Genomic DNA, 24,298 nt, shown 5'->3' on the forward strand with positions numbered 1-24,298 from the left:
CTTTGAGATATCTCTGAGTATTTTTGAATTAGATTTGCCATACCACACATGTTTGTGTGTGTGTTTTAAAGTGACCTCAACACTTTTTTTCAACCTGAAAAAAATCTTAGGACACCATTTATTAGATGTATTAGCAAAAAAATCATTTCATCTGTGAACAGTGACAAAGTTAGTAAACTTCACTCAAAAGGAGAGAGTCTGATATTTTATTTATTTATTTTTTTATTCATTTTTCCAAATTATCCCCTCCCTCCCTCCACTCCCTCCCCCCCATGGCAGGTAATCCCATACATTTTACATGTGTTACAATATAACCTAGATACAATATATGTGTGTAAATACCATTTTCTTGTTGCACATTAATTATTAGCTTCCGAAGGTATAAGTAACCTGGGTAGACAGTAGTGCTAACAATTTACATTCGCTTCCCAGTGTTCCATCTCTGGGTGTAGTTATTTCTGTCCATCATTGATCAACTGGAAGTGAGTTGGATCTTCTTTATGTTGAAGATTTCCACTTCCATCAGAATACATCCTCATACAGTATTGTTGTTGAAGTGTGTATAGTGATCTTCTGGTTCTGCTCATTTCACTCAGCAACAGTTGATTTAAGTCTCTCCAAGCCTCTCTGTATTCCTCCTGCTGGTCATTTTTTACAGAGCAATAATATTCCATAACCTTCATATACCACAATTTACCCAACCATTCTCCAATTGATGGACATCCATTCAACTTCCAGTTTCTAGCTACAACAAAAAGAGCTGCCACAAACATTTTGGCACATACAGGTCCCTTTCCACTCTTTAGTATTTCTTTGGGATATAATCCCAATAACAGCAATGCTGGGTCAAAGGGTATGCACAGTTTGACAACTTTTTGGGCATAGTTCCAAATTGGAGAGTCTGATATTTTAAAGACTATATATCACATCAATAAATTTTGTTTAGCTTGAGATTCACCATTTTACATAAACCATGCACTGTCCTGTTAAAAGCAAATATGAAAAAAAAAAAGTCGAAGCTATTGTTACACAATCACTAGTGGGCCCAGAAGGTAGGCTGCTTGCTTGCTCTTTCTATCTTCACTAAAAAAGGTTCCTTTCAGCTTCTGAATCTGGATTAGGTTCAAACTTGGAGGAATTTCAAAAAAAGAGAAGGTGCTTTTGTCTTTGCCTATTTCTGTTCTTCACTCTGCATCTCCCAAGGACATTACTTAAAGCTTAAATTTGACTCTTGTTTAAGTTCTCCCTAAAAAAGGGGAAAAAATAAATTCATTGTATAATATCCATCACAATTTCCTCAGACAAAAGGAAGACTTGCCAACATTCACTGACAAAGGCTTTAAGAAGCAAACAATTCATAATGATTATTTTACTCAGTTTGAGGGACTGTTACATCAACATTTCTCCTTTGACCTAGTTCTGTGCTTGTCTAAGTATAAGATGCTTACTTTTCTGGATTCAAAGCAGTTGGAAAGAACACCAATTAGAGTTTGATCTTTCTAAGGAAAGGCTCCGATTGTCCTAAATCACTAAGCAGAAAGGAAGGAAATAAAAAATGGAGTCAGTTACGTGAATCTGATGCTAAGTGAAGGTAGAACCTAGAGAACATTGTGCAGGGTAACAAGATTATATCATGATCAATTCTAGTGAACATGGCTGTGAAAAGTGGATGGGAATTTGTTTTCCCCAGTTATGAAAATTAAATTGGTGAACTGAAACTTAAATTAGAAAACTGAAGTTCACAAGGACATCAAGGAATAATCAAGGGAGTCTATTTTCTCCCAAAAGAATGTGTTTCTTGGGAGCAGGGACTGGCAACATAATGAGAGGTGGAGATTCATGTCCTCTAACGTCTGTAACAGCCAACTAATGAGAAATCAGGGGTGGGAGCCCATAAATCAAGAAGATAGGGAAAGCTCCAAAGATGAGATAAATATAGAAGTTGAAAAATTGTATCTGGATTGGTATGAGAAGTCTTCAAACGGACACAAAAAGAAAAGGGATTAAATGGGATAGATGTGAAATTGACTTCTGCCATAGTTTGAGGTTATAGTTCCAGGAGAAAAAAAAAAACCAAAAAAACTTGCTTGCACCCTTGCTTAATCTCACACAGCACAAAGTGCTTTATAATCTATAGTCTCCCTGTTATTGTATCCTGAGAATGGAGTATAGATTGTGAGCCTTGATACTAAGTCAGGGACAGGTGAGGCTCAAGATGTGATGATAGTGATTTTAGGGTGTAAAAAACCCTGTTGCCTGTCCTTTGCCTCACTTCACTAGATCCTGATGAAGGCAATGCTCCTTTCCTATAGGAACTGAATAAACTGCTTTCTCCTCTGGATCAGAAACATCAATTTGAATTACTTTGAGTTAGTGGTTGCTGTCCCACACTTGCCTCTTCAACAGTGAAGTGATTCAGGCCAGTTCCAATGGTCTTGTGATGAAGAGAGCCATCTGCACCCAGACAGAGGACTATGGGAACTGAGTGTGGATCACAGCATAGCATTCTCACCTTTTTTTGTTGTTTGCTTGCATTTTGTTTCATTTTGTTTCTTTTTTTTAATCTGATTTTTCTTGTGTAGCATGATAATTGTGGAAATAAATATAGAATTGCACATGTTTAATATATATTGGATTATTTGCCATCACTGGGAAGGGGAGGGAGAAAAAATTTAGAACACAAGGTTTTGTAAGGGTGGATATTGAAGACTGTGTATATGTTTTGAAAATGAAAAGCTTTAAAAAAAAAAAAAGAGGGAGTCAGTCCCCTTTTATCATCTGTAATGTCAGCACTTGGCAGGTAGGTGACATAATAGATAGAAATCTAAATCAGGCTCTGGAGTCAAGAAGATCTGAGTTGAAAACAAGCCTCAGACACTCAGCTGTGAGACAATGAGGCAAGGTGCTCAAGCTTGTTTGCCTCCATTTTCTCATCTCAAAAATGAGCTGGAGAAGTCATAGCAAAGCACTCTAGTTAGTCTCTGTCAAGAAAACTTCAAATAGGGTCATAGCAATCGTGACTGAAACACCACCACCAAAAATGCCTCTACCTACTCACTGACTTGTTAGGAAATTGCTCTATCAACTTAAACGTGCTAAATTCCATAAGCATTAAGACACAAATCTTCTCTGAAATTACCTGGGGAGCTCTGGTACACACAAGCCCTGCTTTGTGTAAAGGGCTTACTTACACATAGTAAGCTCCTCTACACTGGTATCAAATTATACATCATAGCACGTGGAGGTGTTGAGGTTGGGCTAGCAATACCTAGCTCAAAATAAACATGACAAATTCACAATGGCCATTCTATTTGCCAAAAGGCAGGTTTATTTAGGTAAAGAGTTTACAAAATAAGAGGTAAAATAGGCATCAGGAATGGAAAATATGAAATAAAGTTGGGAGAGCATATAGTTAACAAGGAAAAGACAAGTTTCTTAGGGGAACTCACAATTAACCAGGAGAAAAAAATACTCTAAGAGGTGGGAGTAAGCCACTGACTGGCAGGTTATCCACAGAGGGATTTAGCAGACTAACCAAAGCTAGCTAGTAAGAAGAAAAGATGCCATTGGAGAGGAAGCACAGGAAGAAAGAACAACCTCACAATGGACTTAGTCCTGGAAAAAAACTTAGCAAAGATCATCATCATAAGCAGATCTTTGATAAAAGGAAGGTCATTTGGCCATCTCTCTCAGATCAAAGACCAAACATCTTTTTATAGAAGAAATACAGCTGTGGGGGTTTCTCAGGGCAACTGGAGAAGTAAAGGCAGGAACTCAGAGGGAGGGGACAAGGAGCCAAATAGAGTGCTCTTAGCAGACTAGGTCCCAGACCTGTCTATATGCTAATCAATGTCTCAAAGGTTGTTGAAAGATGAACAGAGATTTGAATGATAGACAAAAGAGTTCTATCTCACAATCACTGTATATAAACTGCATAGTCTGGGAATTGGTTATATCTGATAGAAGCTAGATGAGCTTCTTCCTAGTTCACATTAGAGGGAAACCATAATATTTTGTTTAGGTCTACCTCAAAGGAAGTTAATTGGGAGACAAAAATTATAAGAGATATACTTGGTACTATCAACTAAGGATTTATTCTCTGAAGTAAAAACCTTGCTATAAATACTACTAAAAGAACAAGTAGGATATGGTCCTTAGTCTGCAGGAGTTACTAATCTAATGAAAGTCATGGTTTCTGTCTTTATTAAAGTCACAATTACATGTTTGAGAGGAAGGAGAGAGAAACCAAGCAATATAAGGAAAATATACATCTTCTTAGTTATGTGTATATGTAAAAAGAACTAATGTTCAAAGTTAACCCAAAAAATATCACCAAATACCACCATCCTTCCTTTCATTTAGAAGTATTTTTGATCTTACCTCTTCTCCATTTCCCAAATTTAATTGCCAATCAGTCCTGTTTACCCTGACACAATCTTTTTTTAAAATTTTTAAAATTAATTTTATAATTATAACGCTTTTTGACAGTACATATGCATAGGTAATTTTTTACATTATCCCTTGTACTCCCTTCTGTTCCGAATTTTTCCCCTCCTTCCCTCCACCCCCTCTCCTAGATGGCAGGCATTGATCGATTCGAATTGGATTAGCTCTTCTCTATGTTGAAGATATCCACTTCCATCAGAATACATCCTCATACAGTATTGTTGTTGAAACTGACACAATCTTTCCCATTTATCCACTATATTCTGTTTCTATTTAAGTCAGGCCCTTGTTTCTTGTCGCCTAATTTTTGTAGCAGTGTAACTGATCTTTCTGCCTTCAGACTCTAGTTTCAACATCCCCTTTTTTTTTTACAATGTAATTTTTGTAATCTTTCTAATATATTACTCTGTCCATGTTATTTTTCTTCTAAAAACAGCAACCAAAAAAAAATTCTATGGTTCCCCCTTGTCTACTTAATCAAGCATAGGTTCCCAGTCTGTGTAGGATCCTTTTATAAGTACACAGATATGATGGACTTAAAGTCCAATCCCAATTGAGTGGAATCTGAGGGAGATAAACAAATATACATATAAAAATAAAAAATGGAGAGGATCTTCACAAACTTGCAAATAGAGAATTTTGTACTTTATATGAGCATTCAGATTTTTTTGTTCGAATAACTTTTCTTAGCCAGGTGGAGACAAATAGTTACAGCAGATAATTAGAATCAAAAGAATCTCAGATATTTTCATGTATCAACATTAATTGCTGTTGAGATCATTCCTTATGCTTCCAAGGATATTAATTCTAAATATTTTTGCTCATTCTCTTTATATGAAATCTAATTCTTTCTTGCTTGTGATTGTAGTATCCATTGGTTTTTCCACCTGTATATCTCATAGACTCCTAATGTCCAAAACAAAACTCCTTATCTTTTTTCTTAAACTCCACCTTTAACAAAAAACAGACTCCCTATTTTTGTCAAGGGTACCACCATCCTTTCAGTTACCCAGATTCACGAACTTCACCATTTTCATATCCAAGGAATTGCCACATTTTGTCTGTTTTATCTCCAGATCTCTTTTTTGTTCTCTTCATTTTGTTCATCAAGCTGATTGCTTTAGTTCATTATATTTCATCTAGGCTATAATAGTATCCTCATAATTAGTCTCCTTGTATCTAGCCTCTTCTCTTTCCAATCCAAGCTTCACACAGCTACCAAATCAATTTCTCTAATGAACAGATTTAACTATATCACCCTTAAGAAACTTCAGGGAATCCCAATTGCCCAAAAGGTGAAATATAAAGTCCTTTTTGGCATTTAAAACTCTTTGCAGTCTGGTTCCAATCTATTTGTTTGGACTAAATTCCCCCCCCCTCTGTGGACCTTACATTCTTGCCAAATAAGCATACTTGCTGCTTCTCTCATTCATAATATTCCATCTCCTAAGCCAGGAATGTTCTTTTTCCTCACTCCTGCCTCTTGGAATTTACTCGTAACAATCAACTCAAGGCCTACTTCCTAAATTCCTTCACAAAACATTTTATGATTTCCCTAGCTTTTTGGCTGTTAGTGCTCTTCCTTCCCTAAAATTCCCTTGTGTTCTTTTCCAAGCATTTTGTACTTCTTTGTGTACACATTATTCCTCTTCCTTCCCTCTCCTTGTGGCATAATAAGCTCCTTAAAAGCATGAATTGTTTTATTTTTGTCTTCATATTCCCACTGCTTAATTTAGTGTCTGGTATATATAATAAGTGCTTACAAATACTTGTTGAATTCAATTGAATTGAAAATCATCCATGATTACAAACCAAGTCTACAATAGAATCATTTACAGAATCAGCCTCTTCCTTTGAATACAGAAATATGTGGATATAGTAGGGTGAAAAAAAGAAGAGAAAATGAAATTCCACAGAATATGTTGAGTATTATGGTGATAGATGACAGAAGAGGAGTGAGGTATCAGAATTAATACCCAAATTTCCTTTTCTATTCTCAATCCACTTCCCTGTGCTTCTCTTCACATCTCTTCTATAATTCTTTTTTAAAGCTTTTTATTTTCAAAACATATGAATAATTTTCAGCATTCACCCTTGCAAAATCTTGTTCCAAATTTTTTCCTTCCCTTCTCTCCATCCCCTCTGATCTAACACCCTTCTTTTTACATATGAGAAAATCGAGTTCCAGAGAAAAGGAAATGGCTTGTTCAGTTTCACAAAGCTAATAGATTATTATATCTGAAAACTCGGGCATGAAGAGGTTGAGACTTTCTACAGATACTTTTTGGTGGAGTGATACTAAAAGAAAGTTCCTTAACTTCCAGCCCAGGGCTCAAAGATCTGGATCTTCTGGTTGCTGTCCCTTTCTTTCCCATTCCTATTCATTTTTCTCCTCCCTCCTCCCTCTCTCCCTCCCTCTCCCTCTCCCTCTCCCTCTAGTCTCCGGTGACGTTCCTTTCCCTGAGCTCCCCATTCCCAGATGGACCTCCTTCGTTGACTTCATGGTTCATCACTTGCCAACCAATCAACAAGTCCCAAGTTCTTTTACCGACCATCCTCCTCCCCACCCATCCCCTTCCTTTCCAAAGTTTCCATGGTGATGGGAAAACCAAGGTTGCTTCGATTTTCGGGGAGGAGGGAAGGGACTCGCTATTGTCTGTCACAAGTCAAGCAGACGTCCGTGCAAAACATAAACGGAGAGAAGCAAACACATGCTTGCGGTAGCAGAGAGGGAAAAGAGAAAAACTAGCAGGAATAGGTAAAGAGAACAGGAACAGAATGAGATGGTCAGTGTAAATACGAGGTCTGAATGGGGAGTCTGAGGGCAGTTGGGGGAGAATGGCGTTGAATATTATTTTCTATCTCTAGTTTTTTGTTTGGGGTGTGTGTGTGTATGTGTGTGTGTGTGTGTGTGTGTGTGTGTGTGTGTGTGTGTGTGTGTGTGTAGCTATTGCTTTAGGACCTGATGGCATGAAATCTAGGATAAGACTTGATTTCCACAGAAGAATCAAGGTAGGGACTATATCCCATTCCCCAGCCTTCTACTTCCAAGCAAACGTTCCCTTCCTCCACCCCATCCTTGTAGTTACCCTCTTACCATCCTCTCTCTGTCTCTCTCTGTGTCTTTCTTTCTCTCTGCCTCGATCTTCCTTTTTGTCTCTGTCTATCTGTCTCTGTGACTTTGTGTGTCTGTGTTTCTCTTTGTCGCGCTGTGTCCCTCTCTGTTTTTCTTGTCTTTCTGTCTTTCTCTCTCTCTTTGTCTCTCTGTTTTCTCTTTGTCTCTCTGTAGCTGTCTCTCTGTTCTCTCTTTGTCTCTCTGTTTCTGTCTCTGTCTCTGTCACTGTCTTTCTATCTGTCTTGGTCCGTCTCTGTCTCTCTGTTTCTGTCCCTGTCTCTCTCTCTGTTTCTATCTCTGTCTTTCTGTCTGTCTCTCTGTCCGTCTGTCTGTCTCTGTGTGTGTTTCTCTCTCCCCCCCTCCTTTTTTTCCTCCTTCCCTTCCCTACATCCCTAGGAATTGGGAGTGAACACTGGGCCACTCCTCCTTCTTCCTCTCCCCTCTGTTAGGTACTCAAGCCTACTTGGTAGAAAATCAGAATGGGAAATTGGGCTGGTGTCTGTTGCTTTGTTTTCATTTGGGAGCTGTGCAGGGGAGTTGTTGATAATCAGCAAAAGCTCCAATTTCTGAAGTGGGGTAGGGACTTTAGAGTAAGAAAGGTCAGAAGACTGATGAATCTTAGGGAGTGAATGTAGTTCAAAGTGCATGGGAAAATTGCAAAAAGTAATGGAGAAGAAACACAAATCACTTTGCTCTTACTCCTCTTTCCTTGTTTCTTCTTCTTCTTCTTTTTATCTCTGTTTTAGGAAGGTGAGGGATGCCCACTTAAGGGGACAGGGTTAGGGGTGGGGTGGTGATGGCTCTCCATGCCTTGTGTCAGGAGTTTTTAAACTTTTTTATATCATGTTTCCTTTGGCAGTCTAGCAAAGCTTATGCACTCCTAAAGAATAATATTTTTAAATGCATAAAATAAGATAATTCTATGTATCTTATTTTATGCATTTTAAAAATTAAAAAAATATATTATATTGAAAAATTGTCAAGTTTTAAAATTTACAGACTCCAGGTTAAGAATTCCTGCCTTAGATGGTATGAGCCAGTTCTGTGTGAGCTAGTTGGACGGAATCTTCCTAAACTGGAAAACAAAGACCTGGGTAATCTCTGCTGCTCTATCCCTAGGGTCCCTTTGTTGCAGAGTGATGATCCCCAAAGAATCAAGGGAAGTTGTCATTGAGAGGCTATTTCAGCTATTTTGTCTTTCTCAAACTGTGAATCACAAGATGGCTGACGAGATGTCTTTGGCAATGTTGTCTTAGTTCATAGGTTCCCCTTTTACCAAGGGCAAATGTGGAGAAAAGCACAAAGAGAGTTTGCAAATAGTCAGTGATTGTGTATTTGACAGAGGTAAGGAGGAGGCTAGCATGATTTAATAATAAGGATCCCTTATGTTTGTCTAGTCCTGTCAATTTTCACAATGCTCACATATTCATCACTTTACCCTATCTTTACAACAGTCTTGTGAAGTATGTAGGACAGGTAATATTACCCTCATAATAAAACCAAGGGTCAGAGAGTTCTTCAGAGATCTGTTTGTTTCACAGTTGATAAAAGGCAAAGGATATCTTTCTCCAAATTTTGCCTGTGCTTTTAATATGTCTAGCTAATTCACTTTGGGTAATGATTGGAGCTTAACACCTAAAAAACAGAAAAGGACTTTTGAGATCTATTGGGTCACAAAATGACTAAATAATATAAAGATGTTATTTTTCTAAATGAAGAAGCTACTGTACCATATTACATATATAACATATGAAAGATGAAGGCAATCTTTTCTCTATATTCAACATGTTAGATTCTATTTAAAATATTGTGTACAGTTTTGTCATTTTAAAAGGGATATGGAAAATCTGGAAATGATCCTGAGAGGAATAAATCAGAAATGATTAAAAGATTGTCATGTGAGAAAAGGCTGGAGGAATTGAGACCATTTAGCCTGAATAAAAGAAATGGAACTTGGGAAGGAAATTAGGAAATTACCAGTTGGTGTAGAGCAGTTAAATGGCAAAGTAAATAGAGTTCTAGGTTTGGAGTGAAGAAGATTCATCTTTGTCAGTTCTAATCTGGCTCCTTACCATTTGTGTGACCCTGGGCAAATCACTTAACCCTGTGTGCCTCAGTTTCCTCATCTGTCAAATGAACTAGAGAAGGAAATGAAAAACTACTCTAGTATCTCTGCCAAGATATTTCCAAATGGGGTCATGAAGAGTTGGTTAGATTTGAAATGATTGAACAGCAACGCTTTGGTAAATTGATAAATTGAATAATCTATTGCCAAATATACTATGTGAAGAATTATCATAAAGAGGACACGGACCAGTTAGCTGTTCTTTCCTAAATAGAAGAATAGCAACATTTTTCCTTGCATTCTGGTCTTCTGATTCCAAATCTTTCCTTTTTCTGTCATACCATACTACATTGCCTTAAAAATAAGAATTTCCCTAACTTTAAGAATAAATTAATACTGAAAGATGCCACCTGGAATGCTTCTGAGATTCCTGTCCTCTAAAAATAGGATAGGCAGTTTTCACTTTTGATTAAATAGTCCCCTGCTTGTAGGCTGGAGTCCTTATGAAGTCCAGTTCATTCCAATGATTCCTTAGTCTCCATCACCTGCTGTGTGACCTTGAATATAAACTTATTATGCATTATAATGAAGAGTGTTTTGGATTATAATTGTGTTTGTGAAAAAAGAAAATTAGCTAGCAAGGCATCTCTCTAAACTTTTAAATATCTTTATTTTAAAAATATTTGCACAGATAATTTTCAACATTCACCCTCGCAAAACCTTGTGTTCCAAATTTTTTTTCTCCCTCCCTTCTTCTTACCCCCTTCTTTAAACAGCAAGTAATCCCGATATATGTTAAACATGTGCAGTTCTCTTATCCATATTTACATAATTATCACAAGGCATATCTTTCTAAACTATTCTTCATTATTTTTTAGATGCCTCACACAGACCTGAGCCAAATCAAATTATAAATAACAGTTAATTGACTTGCAAATTTGCAAATAAATATTTTAAATAGATATTCCATATAAATGTGCAGAAATGAGTTTTGAGGTCTCTGCTAATATTGCAAATTCTCCTTGTCAATTTAGCAGGTCCTATTTAATCAAATTTTAACTTTTAAGTTGATTTTCTGAGGCCTTCAGGACCCTAAATCTTGCATGAGGCTGTTTGGGAAGTAGCATCTGATAATATAGTATTTGGCTTTAGTTCTAAATGGTGCTTGTCCTTGAATTTCACAGAAATGGTTGTTGTTACTTGTTCTTGAAGAGGACCAAAATGACCTTACTGTTTTAGAGTCAAGTTACAGACTGGCTGATCAGACCAATCCGAGCTCAGAATGCCTTTGCCACAGGTTGACACGAATAGTCACTATTATCATTTGGGGTAGCTTCTCTAATTTTGTGCATCTCATGTTTCTTTTGGCCTAATTCAATTCTGCTTTGCTCATAGAGCACAGCACTTTCTCTAAGGAGGGCATGCCATATTGGGCAGTCTCTCTGCCAATGTCTCCCATGTCATACAATCAATTCTAGGTTCTTTTTTTTCCTGTTTTTAAAAAGCTTTTTATTTTCAAAACACAGGTGTAGATAGTTTTCATCATTCACTCTTGCAACTTTTTTCTTCCTCCCTTCCCTTCACCCCCTCCCCTAGATGGCAAGCAATCCAATATATGTTAAATGTGTGTAATTCTTCTATACATATTTCTACAATTATCATGCTACACAAGAAAAATCAGATTCAAAGGGGGGGGGGATGAGAAAGAAAACAAAAAAACAAGCAAACAACAACAAAAAAGTGAAAATGTTATGTTGTGATCCACACTCAGTCCCCATGGTTTTCTCTCTGGGTGTAAATGGCTCTCTTCATCACAAGATCATTGTAACTGGTCTGAATCACCTCATTGTTGAAAAGAGTCACATCCATCAGAACTGATCATCATATAATTTTATTGTTGCTATGTACTATGTTCTCTTGGTTCTACTCACTTCACTGAGCCCCAGTTCATGCAAGTCTCTCTAGGCCTCTCAAATCATCCTCCTGATCATTTCTTACATAACCATAATATTCCATAGCATTCATATATTATAACTTATTCAGCCATTCTCCAATTGATGAGGCATCCACTCGGTTTCCAGTTTCTTGCCACTATGAAAAGGGCTGCCACAAACATTTTGGGTCCCTTTCCCTCCTTTAGGATTTCTTTGATATATAAGCACAGTAGAAACACTGCTGAATCAAAGGGTATGCATAGTCCTTTGCATAGTCCTATGCATAGTCCTTTGGGCATAGGTCCATATTGCTCTCCAGAGAGGCTGGATCAGTTCACAACTCTACCAACAATGTATTACATTGTCCCAGTTTTCCCACATCCCTTTTAACATTCATCATTATCTTTTCCTGTCATCCTAGCCAATCTGAGATTATTGTAGTATTTCAGAGTTGTCTTAATTTGCATTTCTCTGATCAATAGTGATTTAGAGCATTTTTTCATATTACTAAAAATGGTTTTAATTTCTTCATCTGAAAATCATTCTTATCCTTTGACCATTTATCAGTTGGAGAATGGCTTGTATTCTTATAAATTTGAGTTAATTCTCTATATATTTTAGAAAAGAGGCCTTTATCTGAACCCTTGAATGTAAATTTTTTTCCCTAGTGTGGACAAAGGCTAAAGGAAATCACAATTCCAAACATGTCCACTATAACTCAATTGGGCCCTCATTGAGTACAGGAATTTCACAAATATTCTCTCATTTAATCATACAAGAATTCTGACAGTGGGTGCTGTTATTGTCCCCATTTTTATAGTTGGGGAGACTGAGGCAGATAGGACTTAAGTGACTTGCCCAGAATCACACATCTGTTGTCTGAAAGAAGATTTGAATTTAGGATGACTGATTCCAGGTCTAGTTCTCATCCATTGTGCTTCCTTAATGTCTTTGATATAATCATGTTATTACTCCCTTACTCAAAAACCTTCACCCCTTGTTGCCTCTAGGATAACTTTTCAGCTTGGCATTTTACAGCCCAACACAGATTCCAGTTAAGGTTTAATTTTTATTTATTGTTATTTCACCTTAAACCCCGAACCTGGAATCAGGAAAAGCTAGATTCAAATCCATTCTCCCTTATTATCTGTGTGTCCTTGGGCAAGTAAGTTACTTAACTTCTGTCTACCTCAGTTTTCTTCTCCATAAAAATAGAGATAATAATGGCACTTACCTACCAGGGTTGTTGTGAGGACAAAATGAGATAATTTTATAAAGTGCTTTGTAAATCACAAAGCTATCACAAATATTAATTGTTGTTATCATTGTCATCATCATAATCATTATTTACTCTATGCTCAAGCCAAACTACACTGTTACTTAATATACTGTCTCCTTCTGTGAATCCACATAAACACTTGCTTGGAATATCTACCCTTACTTCCACTTGTTAGAATCTATATCTTTCTTCCTTGAGGTTCATTTCCTCTATGAAAGATTTCCCTGATTCCCCTACTTGTCAATGTTCTTTCCCTTCTCAAATTACCTCCTATTTATTTATGTGTGTAGATTTTGTATCCCCTAGTAGCTTATTAGCTCTTTGAAGGCACACAGATGTTTTTGTCTTTATACCTATCTCCTGTGCTTTGCACAATGTTTTACAAATAGTTGATTGTATAAAATATTGTTTGATTCATTTGGATAAGACAGGATCCTGTTCCTACCCTCCCCCAAAAAATACATGTACAAAAACTTCTTTATTGAACTACAAACTCATAATACCACACTGCTTCTGTATGTTGCTTATAGTACCAAAAAGGGAATAATGCCGAGTAAGGCTAGAAATTGGAGCTATGATTGGGACAGGATGATTGCACAGTAACACTTGTAGCACCTGCCAAATGTGGTGATTCAATGACAGACTTATGGCCAAGTACATTTTCCTCATTTGTAAAATGAGAGGACTGGATTAGATGAACTATAGATTCCTTTCATTTGACATGACTTTATCTCGCTTTGGGACTTTATCAGTCTGTAGGCCCCAAAGAAAGGAAAGTTTATTTGTTCACTGAATCTCTATGTCTCTAATAACTACTACACCAGTGTATTGGGAATAGGGGTGGGGGAAATGTGATAAACTGAAGCCCTAACTTTCCCTCATGCTGAAATATACTCATTCACTGCTTACCTTACCCTTTCATGGAATACTTGAGTTCCTTTAAAAAAATCAACTCATGAGCCATCTTCTGCAGGAGGCTTTTTCTGGACTCTAGTCACTATGGGTTTCATACCTTGTATTTACTTATATTGTATATTTTGCATTCCTATTTGCATTTCCATTAGGAGGTAAACTTCATAAGGACAAAGGTATTTTCACCTTTTTTGGAGGGCATTCCAAGTGATTGGCACAAGTTCCTGGCACATATTAAGTTTGTAATAAATATTTGTTGATTAATTGAAAGGAAAGGGGTATCACTGGACACATTAATCTATAATACCACCCTATATATGATAGTAATTTCTAGATTATAAGTTCCTTAAAGACAGGAACTGTGTTTTATTTAATCTTTAAGAAATATAAAATTAATACTTGGAAGGGACCTCAGATACTAGTCTGAACTGTACCTGAATGAAAATCTCTTCCACATGCTAGCTGGTAGTCACTCAGCCTTTGGAACAGTTTGGCAATTAGGTTCCACAGTGGGTGGATTGGTGGCACACTAGATAGCATACCTTGCCTGGAATCAGGAAGACTCACTCTTCTTTCTGAATTTAAATTTTGCCTCAGACACTAAATAGCTACATGATCCTGGACAAGTCACTTAATCTTCTTTGCCTCGGTTTCTTCATCTGTAAAATGAGCTGGCGAAGGAAATGGTGAACCACTTTAGTATCTTTGCCAAGAAATCACAATCATATAAAACTAAAAAATGATGGACAATAGTAAGGAATTTTTCTTTTTTTTGTTGTTCAGTCATTTCAGTCATGTCTGACTCTTCATGATTTCATTTTGAGGATATAGCCATATGCTAACTGAATGGACTATCTCTTTAACTCCATGTTGTTATCTAAGTATATACTCTTAATCCATTTTGTTTTTTTCAATGTCTTTGTCTAGGCTAATTACTTTTGAATACTAGAAATTTCAGGTGAGGCTTTGTAGTTCTAGGAGGTTCCTAATGGATAAAAAGTAGTTCTTTCTATCACTATGGACAGCACCATATTCACTGGTATTCATTCATTCAATGGTGTTCATTATGAAATGTGTGCTGAATCCAAGTTCAAATCTGGATTTGAGCTGCTATTTACCATCTGTGTGAGTGGGGGATTTAGGTGGTACAATGTCAAGGTCTGGGCTAGCTCTTCTGAAGGGCTCAGAATAAATCCTTGCCCCACGTTGGGTGCCAAAATGGAAAGTTCTGATTGTCTCTCAGTTGTAATCCTCCTCTGGGAGCAGATCTCTTTTCTGTAAAATCTTTTCCTCTGTGAGCAGGTTTCTTGGGAAGCTTCTGGAGCTTCCAGCCAGAATGAAGGTAAAATCTTGAATCTTCTTCTTCCTGAATCCTGGCTCTGAATCTCCTCGAGCTTCCCTGAAGTTCTCCTGGGAAGTCTTGTTCTTTTCCCAGTCGAGACTCTCCTTCCAGACTGCCCTCCTCTTTTATCTTAGCAGAGATTGGGCTAGTGAGAATTCCCAGGTGCTTGTGGGAACTCCTTCAACCAATGAACTTGCTCCTTTTAAAGGTTGTGTAAACTCCTTTTCAGAAGTCTAAAGGTGTAAACTCCTAAAGGTGAGAACTCTGAGCTAGAGAATTGTTTAGACAACCTTGTTATCACCTTGTAATCCTAACAGTACAGGGTATAGAATGCTGGGCCTGGAGTCAGGAAGACTGACTTCAAATTCAGCCTCAGATACTTCAAAACTGTGTAATTCCCAATTATAAAATGAAGAAAGTAACAGGTTGTTTTGAGTTAAAACTCTTTGTAGAGTGCTTGGCATATAGTAGGAGCATATATAAATGTTCACTTTAGGGCAGCTTAGTCTCTGCAGGCCACAGTTTCCTCATCTATAAAAGAAATAGATGACCTCTAAGATCCTTTCAACTCTAGATTTTTGATCCTTCTCATATCAAGGTCTTCTCATCAAAATATGGATTCCTTCTGATCTTGCTATTATTATTTATTATTTTATTTTTCCCCTGCTGTACCTAAAACAATTTTTTACATTGTTTTGAAAATTTTGAGTTCCAGATTTTCTCCCTTCCTCCCTCCCAATTCCCAACCATCATTGAAAAGGTACATTCTTGCCTGTACGTTTAATGGGTTGTGTCTGTATCAACCAATTTTTCCATTTGTAAAAGACACATGCCCAATATGCATGAGTCAGCCTCTGGCTTCTTCCCATACTCTGGTTATCCTCTTGTTTCTAGTCTTCCAACTCTATCTTTTCTATTATCCACTCCATTTTCCAGGTAAATTACATTCCCCTCAAATTTTTTCTCACACCTCTTCTCCTTTCTCTAAACTTCTCTACTGTCCCCTTCCCCAATAAGTTATAAGTTCTGCTATCTACCCATTAAAATGCCTGCTATTTTGTAACCTCTATTATCTTGGACAAACTACATTAAAAAATTTCCCACTCCCTCTACCTTCTCTGGGCTTGGAGTCAGAAGATTCTACTTTAAGGGTGTCTGGTACCCAAGGATGTCCCCTTAATGACACAACAAATAAGAGTTAAAATATGATTATAGTTAAAGCTATTCCAAATAGGGAGTGACTGGGAGAAAGATCAGAGACAAAATGAAAATGATTTGATGAAAACATTATTTTTCAAATAGACCAGTCTTTTTGAGGAGGCAGCACATATTATTTGATTGTCGTCATCACTTATAAGGAAGAAGGAAGAACTCTATCTGTGGAGAAAAGTTTCTAAGGTAACAGGAGCCGGACACCTGTGCTTCCCAGTTGCTTTATCTTAGGTATCTTGTTACTGTATCAACAGCGACAGGATATAAATAATGTACTCATAGCCACTTCCTTCATTAACATGTATAAGCCTTCATTTTCTTGGATCAGGCAGTTTCATGAACACATGTATATATGAGGAGACTGGAGAAACTAGTTAGGTAGATTTCCTCTGGATTGCACAGAAAACTGTCAAAGATATCATAAAAGTCAGGGCTGAATAGAATTTGGTAACCTGTAATGATATGTACATTGACTGTCAAAGGGCACATAAATGCTTTTATAATTTTAAGTGAGGAATAAGTGTTATATAATATGAGAACCCTCTTTTTCTTCTGCCCCCAGTGCCACTACAGCTGCAAACCTTTACATACTAACCTCAAAGGGCATTTCCCAATCTGCATAGTCCACTGCCCAGTTCATGGCATATCCCTTTGGAAAGGGTCTCACTCCTCTGGGAAGAGGATTAAAGTAACTATGGAGATGATGAACTGGTATGATCTTCCATGACATCCCCCCACAGTTGTGATAGATGGACAACTTGATGTAATGGTTCTTGAACTAAATAGGAGGTACACAGCCTAAAGTTGGGGAGGTTCATTCAGGACACTATGGCATATTGAATAAGAACACTGGATTTGGAGTCAGAAGACCTAAGTATGTTTCCTGTTTCTACCATTTGCTTCCTGTATGATTTTGGGCAACTGTGGGTCTCAATTTCCACATCCATAAAAATTAGATAATCTCTGAGGTTCCTTTTAGCTCTAATATGTGACATTGTCCTAAGGTATTTGGTCTCATTTTGAGTATTGATCAATTATAGTGATGATAACTTTGTTTTTTCACATTATCAGTGGTGGTCTTAGTCATTTTAATGACAGTGATCAGCAATTGACTTTATTAGCAATGAGCAGAAGAATATCCCTAATGACACTGGTAATCTTATTTCACTCACGTAGGAGATGGAACTGGCTCTGCAGTTTCAGTATCAGAGATATTATAAAACGTGTGGTATGGTGGAAGGAAGATTTAAGAGAGATCTGGGTTTTGGTTTGACATAGCAATCTGCCATGGGAATTGGTGAGCCAAGATGTTGCCCCGACATCAGTAACAAAGGACTGAGAATTGAAGATCTTTTCTGCAAGTAGAGAAGGCAAGGAGGATTTTTTAGTGACTAACATAAAGTATATGATATTTGTCTTTCTGCCATGGTCACTCAAGCAATAGTGACCTACATCTTAGTGCAAGTTGGCCTACATCTTAGAGAAAAGAGGGAAAGAACAACAGGAGTAGCAGTCTGCTTTGCAGATCATCAACAAGAATGGATTGTGATGGAGAGAATCACAGAATCTCAGAGGCCATCTAGACCAAAAAAATACCAAAGTAAGAGCGGTTTTTCCAATATCCTCAATATCTGGCTTTTCCTGAAGGTCTTTAGCAAAGGGAAAACTATTGCTTCCTGTGGCAGCATTTTTTTCTTTTTTCTTTTTTTTTGCATTGAAAGCATTCATTTTATAACAGCAATTTCAGATAGATAATTTAGCCATTTTTATTTTCATAGGTATTCAGACATACAATGCATAAATCACCATGCTAAAGCATAAAATAATTCCTTCAGCTTTTCCCTTACGTATATCCAGGAGCTCAGTAGTATCAAGTGTAATAATCCACCAAGTTCTGACAACTTATGGCAGCATTTTAGTGAAAAACTCCTGAAAAAAAATCAAAAACCATGTAATCCTTGGTGTATAATGCAGATTACCTGGAAAGGGAGGGAGGGAGATGAGAAAATAAATCACAAACCTGGTATAATGGTCTTATGCAGTATAGGATATGTATGTATCTTCAATTATCTGGATTTTTTTTCTGGAGATTTCTTTCTGCTTAAAGCAGATACTCTCAGCCCACTTGCAATAATGAAAGTATTCTCTAAAAATACACCTATCAAACTACTCTTTCAAAAGTATTCTCAAGATCTCAAGAGCTTGATAAATTATAAAATCATAAACTTAAATCAGGAATAAATCTTAGAGGTCATCAGTTCTGACTTCCTTATTTTACAAATTAGGAAATTGAGGTGCAGAAAGATTAAATAATAGGCCCATGGTCAAGTGTCTATTAAGTATCTAAGGTATTTTAATTCAGGTCTTAACTCCTAAATTCAGTGACCTCTCTACTGTGTCATGCTGCCTTATAAAACGTTAAATGGCTTTATGATCCAAATTTAGTGGTCTTTTTTTTAGTCCTCATTCTCCTTGATTTTTTGAGGGACAGTTTTTGACACTATTAACTATATCCTTCTCATGTTTGCTCTTGATGTTTTTTATGAATTTGGTTTGATTAATATAAAAAGTATTGAACTTGAAATCAGTAGGGCTAGACTTGAATTCTACCTCAAAATACTTAGCCTAATTGACACTGGAAAAAACACTTAGATACTCAATTTCAATTGCTATATTTACATAATGGGAATAATAATTGTACTACCTACTTCCCAGGGTAATTGTTAGAAAAGCACTTTACTTACATGCTAATGCTATCTGAAGTGATAAAGAAAAGTTAAAATGAAGAGCATAATATTTAATAAATTCTTGACTTACATTAATGATATTAACCTTCAAGAAGCAGAGAAGATGACAAGAGGAACTGCTATTCTGAAGTGATTTTGTTCAATAAAGAAGTATCTGCTGAAATAGGGATGGCTCCCTTGGTAAGAATTAACTATTCTATCTATATAGCTATAATATATATGCATATATATGATATATTATCTATCTACATATGTTTTATGTATATATTATATATATAATGTATGTGTATACACACACACACACATATATATGATACAGACAAAATCTGGGTATAGTGTGACATGCACAAAAGATTTTGGTAGAATATATTTCAAAGTGCACTGAAGAAGAATATATAAGGTGAGCCACAGTTTTTCTTTTTAATATTATAAAGAGGTCCATAAGGACTTGATATGATATGATATCCTTTTTTAAAAAAATGAAAGTAAGTAGAGTCTGCAAACTATAGACCAGAAAATTTGAATTGTATTCCTTAAAATTTTTTTAATATTTTAAAGAGATGGTTTGTCAACATCTGGAAAAACAAATGGTGATCATAAAGAGTCAGGATGACATCATTAAGAACAAGACACACCAGAGTAACCTAATATTCTTCTTTGACAAGATATGAAATTTATTGAATAGTGAATATTGTATGGTATACAGAGATTTCATCAAAGCATTTGACAAAGCCACCATGATATTTTTGTGGCTAAATGGAGAGATATTAACTGGGGATAGTACCCTTAAATGAATTTGGAACAGGTTGTTATGACCAGAACTGAGTAATAGTCATTAATGAGTCATTGTTGATGTCAACATGAAAGGAAGTCTCTATTGTAGTTTCCCAGGGATTTGTACTCTTCATCACAGTTTTCAGTGATCTGGATGGAGATATAAATGCTTGTCAAATTTTTGAATGACACAAAGCAGAATATAGCGGACACTCTGAAAAATAAAATTCATAGGATCAATTCCTGAATTCCTCAGCATCCAAAACATAAGGTAATATTTCATAGGGAGTCAGGACAATCTAAGTTCCAGTTTGGCCTCAGCTCGTTATTAGTTGTGTGATCCTGAGCAAGTCATTTAACTTCTATCTTCCTCGGTTTCCTCATCTGTAAAATAGGGAAAAGAATAGCACCTGCCTCTTGAGGTTATGAGGATAAAATGGGATAATGGTCATAAAGTACTGAGCCTGATACCTGGCACAGAGTATGCACAATATCAATGTTAGTAATTAGCTATCATTGACTATACCTTCCTCTTGAATTCTCTTTCCTTTCTTGGATTTTACATCAGTTCTTTCATTTCTTCTCTTATTGATCTATTTCTTCTCAGTCTCTTTTAAAAGATAATCATTTATCTCTCACTCCTTAAGTCTCTCTACATAGTTCTGTCTTGGGCTTTCTTTTCTTTTCATATATCCTCTCAGTGATTTCATTTCAGTTTTCATCTCTATACAAATATTCTCAGATTTACAAATTCAGCTTAGTCTCTCTTTTGCATCACCAACTGCCCATCAGTTATCTCCAAATGGGTTTCAGAGAAGTATCTTCAGCTCCACACGTCCAAAACAGAGCTCATCATCTTTCATGCTAAATCCATCCCTCTTCCTTTGTTCTTTTTTAGTAATTTAAAAAATATTTATTATTTCTTTATGTTAACATTATTTCCTTTAAAAACTTTGAATTCCAAATTCTTTTTCTCCATCCCACCTTTCCTCCAGCCACTATGAATGCAACAAAATTATGTCAATTATACATGTAAAACCATGCAAAACATTTTCATGTTAGCCGTATTGCCAAATACTTCAGTTTGCACTCAGAGGTCATCAATTCTCTTTGTAGAGGTGGATAGCATCTATTCATGAGTTTGTATTGGATCATTGCATTGATCAGAGTAGCCAAATCTTTCACAGTTGATCATCATTGTCACATTGCTGTTACTGTGCACAATGGTTCTTCTCACTTCATTTTGCATTAGTTTAAATAGTTCTTGCTATGATTTTGTTGTGGTTGCTGCTGCTGTTGCTGAAACTACGATGTTCATCATTTCTTTTTTTAAATAGATTTTATTTTTCCAAAAAATTGCAAAGATAGTTTCCAACATTCACCCCTGCAAAACCTTGTATTTAAAATTTTTCTCCCTTCCTTCCTCTCTCCTTTCACCAAGAAATCTGCAATATATGCAAGCAATCTGATATAGGTTAAATGTGTGCAATTCTTCCAAATATATTTCCATATTTGTTATGCTGGACTAGAAAAATCAGATCAAAAGGGAAAAAACTGTGAGAAAGAAAAAAAAACCAACAAGCAAACCAACAACAATAACAAAAAGTGAAAATATTGTGCCCTGATCCATATTCAGTCTCCTGAGTTCTCTCTTTGAACTTCATAATTTCTTATAACACAATAATACTCCAACATAATCATGCTTAAAATTTGTTCAGTCATTCTCCAATTGATGAGCATCCCTTTAATTTCCAATTATTTGCCACCACAAAAAGCTGTTGTAAATATGCCCCTTTCCTTTTCCTTTTAAATGATCTCTCCTTGATCTATTTTCAGATGAAATATTTTACATTTTCTTCTTCTTTTAAAAATTGTTTTTTATTTTATTTTTTTCCTTGAAGTCATGAGCTTTAACTTGCCCAATTTTAATTTTTAAGGAATTATTTTCTTCAATGAGCTTTTGTACCTCTTTTCCCATTTGGCCATTTATTCTTTTTAGATAGTTCTTTTCTTCAATGAGTTTTTTCTATTTCCCTTTCCATTTGATCAATTCTATTTTTAAGGAGTTTCTTCTTCAGTAAATTTTTGTGCCTCCTTTACCAAGCCATTAGTTCTCTTTTCACAATTTTCTTGTATCACTCTCTGTTCCCAATTTTTCATCTATCTCTATTATTTCTTAACTCTTGATAATTATTCCCCCCCCCCCCGGGCTGGGGTTAAGTGACTTGCCCAGGGTCACACAGCTAGGAAGTGTTAAGTGTCTGAGACCAGATTTGAACTCAGGTCCTCCTGAATTGAGGGCTAGTGTTCTATCTACTGCGCCACTTAGCTGCCTCCAACTCTTGATAATTCTTGTTGGGCTTGTATCCAATTAGCATTTTTCTTGCATCCATTCTTTGGATATTTTCTCATTGCTGTCTTCTGAATTTATGTGTTAGTCTAGCTTGTCACCATAGTAGCTTTTTATGGTTAAGTTCTTTTTTAATCATTTGTTTATTTTTCCAGTCCATTTCTTGACTTTGAACTTTATGTTAAAGTTGGGCTCTATTCACTTGAGGGTAAGGAGACACTGTCTCATACTTTAAGCTTTTTCATGCTATAGTTTTCAGAACTAGTTCTAAGGGGTCTGTGAGTTTTTGGTGCTTCCAAAATGCTGTGATCCAGAGAGAGATAAACTCATTGCTATCCTGGTCTGTTCTCTGATCTTTACCTAGGAAGGGTACTATTTCCCTACTCCAGTCACAAATATCAGTACTCTTCTTGCCCCTGGAACTATTACCACATACTCTGCTCCTTTGCACCATGATTGCTGGTGCTCCTCTCTGCCTTGGAACTCCAACTAGAACTCTTGTTCTTTTGTGACCAATATAAAAGGACGTTTCTCCATTCTGGGAGTTTTTTGTATTGGGAACAGAATTGCCAGTCACCACCAGTTGTCAGTAAAGGGTCCCTGTAATCTTTTTGACCAGCTGTACATTCCTGTTGTCTTTAGGCTGATAATTCCTGAAACTGCTGTTGTCATTACTTTAGATATCTCTCTAAGGCCTGAAGCAGGTGCTGGTGTCTCAATCCAGACTGGCTTCCACCATGGTGTAATAGATCTCTCTTGCCAAACTCCTGAGTTATCTTAGACTGGAGAACTTTCTTGTCCTATCTTTTGTTTTATGGAGTTTTAAAGTTTTAAAGGGAGGAATATTGTAAAAATTTAGCTAATTTGCTACCTGAACTCCATTTTCTTGGATGCATCGCCACTTGCCCCTCCTCTTAATTTCCCTATTTCTGTTGAGAATACCATATCTTTCAATGGGCCCACTTTCACAATTTCAGAGCCAATGTTTAATTTTGTTGTCTTTATAAACCCAATGTATTATACATTGCCTTGCCAATATGGGTACTTAATAAATGCTTGCTGAAATGTTAGTGTTCTTTAAGTTTTTGAAGGAAACTTAGATGGAAAAAAACCCTAGATTTATTCTGCTTGGCTCCAGAAGAAAGAATTAAGACAGATTAAGATAGGAGTCAAGTTTCCAGAGTTGTAAATTTAGGTTTGGTATCAAAAAAAGCTTCCCAATAAAGCTATACAAAATGGAACAAATTATTTCAGAATTCAGTCAAGTAGGTTCTCTCTCAATGGAATTAAAAATTTTTATTAATAGTTTTTATTTACCAGATATATGCATAGATAATTTTACAGCATTGACAATTGCCAACCTTTTGTTCCAATTTTTCTCCTCCTTCCTCCCCTGCCCCATGGCTGGTTGACCAATACATGTTAAATATGTTAAAGTATAAATTAAGCACAATATATGTATACTTGTTCAAACAGTTGTTTTGCTGTACAAAAAGAATAAGACTTTGAGATAGTGTACAATTAGCCTGTGAAGGAAAAAAAAATGCAGGTAGACAAAAATAGAGGGATTGGGAATTCTATGTAGCGGTTCACAGTCATCTCCTAGAGTTCTTTCGATGAGTGTAGCTGGTTCAGTACATCACTGCTCTATTGGAACTGATTTGGTTCATCTTATTGTTGAAGACGGCCACGTCCATCAGAATTGATCATCATATGGTATTGTTGTTGAAGTATATAATAATCTCCTGGTCCTGCTCATTTCACTCAGCATCAGTTCATGTAAAGTCTCTCGAGGGCTTTCTGAAATCATCCTGCTGGTCATTTCTTACAGAACAATAATATTCCATAATATTCATATGCCACAATCTATTCAGCCATTCTCCAATTGATGGACATCCAGTCAGTTTCCAGTTTCTGGCCACTACAAAGAGGGCTGCCACAAATATTCTTGCACATACAGGTCCCTTTCCCTTCTTTAAGATCTCTTTGGGATACAAACCCAGTAGTAACAATGCTGGGTCAAACGGTATGCACAGTTTGATGACTTTTTGAGCATAGTTCCAAATTGCTCTCCAAAATGGCTGGATGTATTCACAATTCCACCAACCATGTATCAGTGTCC

General features: G+C 36.5%; 1 protein-coding gene across 4 annotated transcripts in view; it reads left to right on the top strand.

The window, feature by feature from the left end:
• The first annotated feature begins 7,053 nt into the window (after positions 1-7,053).
• The window catches only part of LOC141561565 (uncharacterized), a 31,414-nt gene continuing 14,169 nt past the window's right edge, over positions 7,054-24,298 (top strand). Inside the window, exon 1 of one of the 4 annotated variants that reach the window (XM_074301359.1) lies at positions 7,054-7,458. The gene's annotated coding sequence lies outside the window, so the exon portion shown is untranslated. Of the gene's footprint in view, positions 7,459-8,473; positions 19,233-24,298 lie in introns of those variants that run through there. The other 3 variants (XM_074301360.1, XM_074301357.1, XM_074301361.1) reach the window with 3 other exon arrangements.

The sequence above is a fragment of the Sminthopsis crassicaudata genome, chromosome 3, assembly GCF_048593235.1.
Source record: "Sminthopsis crassicaudata isolate SCR6 chromosome 3, ASM4859323v1, whole genome shotgun sequence".
Lineage (NCBI taxonomy): Eukaryota > Metazoa > Chordata > Mammalia > Dasyuromorphia > Dasyuridae > Sminthopsis > Sminthopsis crassicaudata.